The 5,720-nt window shown below is 39.1% G+C and overlaps 1 non-coding gene across 1 annotated transcript; it reads right to left on the reverse strand.

Annotated features, from left to right (window-relative positions):
- Nucleotides 1-201: 201 nt before the first annotated feature.
- On the reverse strand, nucleotides 202-305 carry LOC127902000 (small nucleolar RNA R71). The gene has a single exon (XR_008054405.1). It is a non-coding gene; the product is annotated as a small nucleolar RNA R71 (small nucleolar RNA).
- Nucleotides 306-5,720: the final 5,415 nt, after the last annotated feature.

The following is a 5,720-nucleotide window of genomic DNA, read 5'->3' on the forward strand; positions in this document are numbered from 1 at the left end:
AATGATTTTCATGCTATTTGTCAAACTTTTAAATACGAAAATTTTTCAGATGATGATGTAAAGCTTAGATTATTCCCATTTTCTTTAAAGGATAGAGCTCGTTCATGACTTAATACATTGCCTGCTAATAGCATTGCATCATGGGAACAAATGGTTACGAAATTTTTGAATAAATATTTCCCAGTGCATAAAACCAATGCTATTCGCAGGGAAATCTCAGAGTTTACCCAGAGAGAGGACGAGCAATTTTTCGAAACATGGGAGCGATTCAATGGGCTACTCTTGAAGTGTCCACATCATGGGTACGAGAAATGGCACCAATGCCAATACTTTTTGGAGGGATTACTACCGAACGTGCAAGAATGGCTAATGGCAACAAGTGGAGGGGAGCTAATGTCAAAAAGTGCATCAGAAATTTGAGAGTTTTTCCAGCGACAAGCGGACAATTCCCAACAACGGAGTCGATCACTTAGGAATACTAGAAGGATTAAGGGAGTAAATGAGGTTTACAGTGGCGAGTCAAGTTCAGAAATCAAAGAAGTCAAGGAGATGGTTGAAGGTCTTGCTCGACAAATAGCATCGTTATCGACTGCTAAATCAACAGAACCACATGACCATAACTCATACTCAGATCAAGCCAATGCCATAGGTGTAATAAGAAAGCCATCAAATTACAACCCATACTCCAACACATATAACCCTGGATGGAGAGATCACCCCAATTTTTCATGGTCTCAAGGACTCCAACAGAATGGACCAGCAACTCCAGCTCCACCAATGCAACCAATTCCTCAAAATCCTCAAGCCTCTCAGCCCCCATTTAGACTATACAATCAGAACCAGAACTACTCTCAACCCAGACCATGGGAGGATGCATTCCAGAATTTCAAGAATGTTACTCACTCCACGATTGAGCAACAAAACCGCACCATTGATGGACTACGAAATGAGTTGAGAGCGGGCTTCAACTCACAAGCTCAATCAGTTTCAAGCCTCGAGAAGATAGTGGGACAACTTGCTTCTTTAGTTCAAACCTTGGCAATGACTGTTGAGAAAGGCAAGTTTCCAAGTCAACCAGTGCCTAATCCTAAAGGAGTACATGAAGCAAGTACCAGTTCACCACAACAGCATGGAGAGGTCAAAGCAGTCATGACCTTGCGAAAAGGAAAAGAAGTCGACAACAAAGTGGAGATGCCGGTGACAAAAGAAAATCAAATTGTACCTGTGAATGTTGAGGACTCATCACCGGAGGAGAAAGAAGAAACCAACCCACGAAAATATGTTCCGAAAGCTCCATTTCCTCAGCGGTTAGCTAAAGGCAAGAAGGGAAAATCCACAGGTGAGATTCTTGAAATCTTCAAACAAGTAAGTGTTAACATTCCTTTGCTTGATGCTATTAAATAAGTTCCATCTTATGCCAAGTTTCTTAAAGACCTTTGTACTAAAAAGAGAAATATGCATGTTCAAAAGAAGACATTTTTAACAGAAAACGTTAGTTCTATACTCCAACATAAAATTCCTCTAAAATGTAAAGACCCAGGCTCCCCCACTATCTCATGTAGTATAGGGAACCACACAATTGAGAATGCTTTGTTGGATTTAGGAGCTAGTGTAAATCTGTTGCCTTATTCAGTATTTGTGAAACTTGGACTTGGAGAATTACACCCAACTCCAATGGTGTTACAGCTTGCAGATCGGTCTACGAAAATACCTCGTGGTATTGTGGAGGATGTGCTTATCCAGGTAGACAGGTTTTATTTTCCTGTTGATTTCGTTGTAATTGACACTCAACCAATACAGGATTCAAGGAAGCACATTCCCATTATCTTAGGCCGACCTTTCTTGGCAACTGCGGATGCTCACATTCAATGCAGGACTGAAAATATGCAGTTGTCCTTCGGCAACATGACTATGGAGCTGAACATCTTCAACATTGCCAAACAACCTCACAATGCAGATGATGGAATTGTTGATGTGGATTTAATTGAAGCATTAGTTGATGATACTTTTGTTTCAAACCTTAGTGATGATCCTTTACAAACATGTTTAACTCACTTTGGTTTGAATTTTGATATTGACAGATTGGTCGATGAGGTCAACGCCCTGCTTGACTCAGCACCATCTATGGATACTAATAAATGAAAGTCAAGAGTTGAGCAACTAGCACCATCAGAGAAGAAACTCATCCCATCATCAGAATCACCACCGAAACTCGAGCTCAAACCATTACCCAACACTCTGGAATATGCATTTTTGGGAGAAGAAAGTACTCTGCCGGTAATCATCTCATCATCCTTAAATGACGAACAAAAAGGTAAGTTGTTGGATGTTTTGAAAGAGCACAAAGGGGCATTAAGATGGACCATAGCAGACATAAAAGGTATAAACCTAGTAGACTGCATGCATTACATTCACCTTGATGAAAATGCTAAATCTACTAGGGAAATGCAACGTCGGTTAAATCCTAATATGAAAGAAGTTGTGAGAACATAAGTCCTTAAGCTATTAGATGCTGGTATCATTTACCCCATTTCTGATAGTTCATGGGTCAGTCCTGTACAAGTTGTCCCTAAAATGTCAGGAGTCACAGTAGTTACGAATGCTGATAATGAATTGATACCCACTAGAGTAACTATAGGATGGCGTGTATGTATTGATTATAGGAAGTTGAATTCTATCACATGTAAAGACCATTTTCCTTTACCATTTATTGATCAAATGCTTGATAGATTAGCAGGCCATGAATTTTATTGCTTTCTAGATGGCTACTCAGGATATAATCAGATTCCCATAGCACCAAAAGATCAGGAGAAAACTACTTTCACTTGCCCTTTTGGCACATTTGCATATAGGAGAATGCCATTTGGATTATGTAATGCACCTGCTACATTTCAACGATGCATGTTGAGCATTTTTTCTGATATGGTGGAACGATTCCTTGAAGTCTTTATGGATGATTTTTTTATCTTTGGTGACTCGTTTGATCAATGTTTACATCATCTAACACTAGTTCTGCAGAGATGTATCGAGAAGAACTTGGTCTTAAATTGGGAGAAATGCCATTTTATGGTAAAACAAGGTATTGTTCTCAGTCACATCATTTCGAGTAAAGGTATTGAGGTTGACAAAGCCAAGGTGGATCTCATTTCTAATCTTCCTCCACCCAAAACAGTCAGAGAAGTAAGATCTTTCCTTGGGCATGCTGGTTTCTATTGACGTTTCATTAAAGATTTTAGCAAAGTTTTTAGACCCTTATGCAATTTACTTGCTAAGGATGTACCTTTTATCTCTAGTGATTCATGTCTTATGGCGTTTGAAAAATTAAAACAGTTGTTGACATCATCACCCATCATTCAGGCCCCAAACTGGAGCTTACCATTTGAGCTAATGTGTGATGCATCTGATTATGCAGTAAGAGCAGTATTAGGACAAAGAGTTGATCGAATTCCCCACGTTATTTATTATGCTAGTATGACATTAAATGATGCACAGTTGAACTATTCAACTACTGAAAAAGAAATGCTAGCAGTAATGTTTACATTGGAAAAATTTCGATCATATCTCATTGGTTGTAAAATAATTATATTCACGGATCATGCTGCTCTTAAATATCTTCTCACAAAGAAATATGCAAAAGCTAGACTAATTCGTTGGGTGTTACTTTTGTAGGAGTTTTACTTGGAATTCAAAGATAAGAAAGGCACAGAGAATGTTGTGGAGGACCACCTCTCTCGTCTCCATTTTGACACAATTACAGAATCATTACCATTGAATGAGTCATTTCCAGATGAACAATTAATGAATGTGGAAGTATTACCTTGGTATGCTAATATAGTTAATTATCTTGTTACAGGTAAACTTCCAGAGCATTGGACCAAGCAAGACAAGGCTAAATTCTTTGCAGAAATAAAGAATTTCTTTTGGGATGACCCGTATTTGTTCAAGTATTGTGCAGACCAAATTGTTAGACGATGCGTCCCAGAAAGTGAAATTTCGAATATCCTTTCATTCTGCCATGAACAAGCTTGTGGAGGCCATTTCAGCGCTAAGAAAATAGTGACTAAAGTTTTACAATGTGGTTTCTATTGGCCAACTATATTTCGAGATGCTTACACTTTCTGTTCTTCATGTGATAGGTGTCAACGAATGGGGAGCATTACACGAAGGAACATGATGCCATTAAATCTAATTTTAGTGGTTGAAATTTTTGATGTATGGGGTATCAACTTCATAGGACCCTTTCCCCCTTCTTTTGGCCATCAATACATATTGGTTGCAGTTGACTACGTATCCAAATGGGTAGAAGCAATTCCATGCAGAACTAATGATCACAAAGTGGTGATAGGATTTTTGAAAAGCAATATTGTTTCACGCTTTGGATTCCCTCGAGCGATAATCAGTGATGGTGGTGCCCACTTTTGTAACAAAGCATTCAAAGCTCTTTTGACAAAGTATTCAATCACACACAAAGTGGCAACTCCGTATCATCCGCAAACCAGTGGCCAAGTTGAGATATCCAATCGAGAAATAAAGCACATATTAGAAAAAATGGTGAGGCCAGACAGGAAAGATTGGTCATTAAGACTTGATGATGCATTATGGGCATATAGAACGGCTTTCAAGACCCCGATTGGGATGTCACCCTACAGGCTAGTGTATGGAAAAGCTTGCCACCTACCTGTGGAACTCGAGCATCGTGCATATTGGGCCATCAAGAAATTCAACTTTGACATGCAGCAAGCCAGCTCAGAAAGAAGATTACAACTGGCAGAACTTGAAGAAATTTGCAATGATGCATACGAAAATGCCAAGATTTACAAGCAACGGATGAAAGTCTGTTTGTTTAACTATTCAGTTTTCTTTTATCATTTTTAATCATGAGTACCTTACTTAGACCGTTCCTCCTGAACATTTTTAAACCACTTCAACGTGTCAAAACTCATCTCAAACCGCATATTCAATTTTGTAAAACACATCGCATTTGGGCTCTACAGCCACCAGAGTTAGTAGCCTATGTTGAGGGTTTAGAAAGCCAACTCAGAGACATTGAGAGAAGTGTTTACGACATCCAGTTGGAGCTTGAGGTAAATTCAATAAAAGGACGATTTTAATTTTCTTTGTGTGTTTTAATTTGTTTTTCTGTTTGAGTGCTTTAGTTTGTTACCCCGGTGAAGTGGCGTATAGCGGTACTCCGTGACAATCAAGTCGGTTACTTCAGTTTCCCATAATAACTGATATTCTGAGCCGAAAGTATGGACAGAAACGAGACTCTAGCAAAGCTTCACAAGCGATTCCCTTCACTTCCTCAGAATGCCCTCCTTACGATCTATAAAGCTCGGTCCGAACGCGTGCGATTGCTCATGAGGAATAACATAACTGCTGATATCCGTTGGTTAATTGAGGCGAAAGTACGATCGACAGGTGAGTTACCTCCAAAATTTATTGCATTCATGCCTGGTTGTGGTAAAGGAAATTATGCAAGAAAACGACGAGCTCGAAGAATTTCTGTTGCTTGTCATAAGTGTGCCAGAATGAGTTGCAATAAAAACCCATGTTCTTTAGGAATGGTGTCTGATAATAGGGAAGATAAAATTCAATTCATTAGGGATGGCTTGAATAAGGAGTCATTGGATGATATCCTTTTGTCTCTTGAAACGCATCCCAGTGGATATGTGCAATGAGCGATTCTCCAGTTATGGCCATTATTTCAGAAAGAGCAT

The sequence above is a fragment of the Citrus sinensis genome, chromosome 4 (genome assembly GCF_022201045.2).
Source record: "Citrus sinensis cultivar Valencia sweet orange chromosome 4, DVS_A1.0, whole genome shotgun sequence".
NCBI classification, from domain to species: Eukaryota; Viridiplantae; Streptophyta; class Magnoliopsida; order Sapindales; family Rutaceae; genus Citrus; species Citrus sinensis.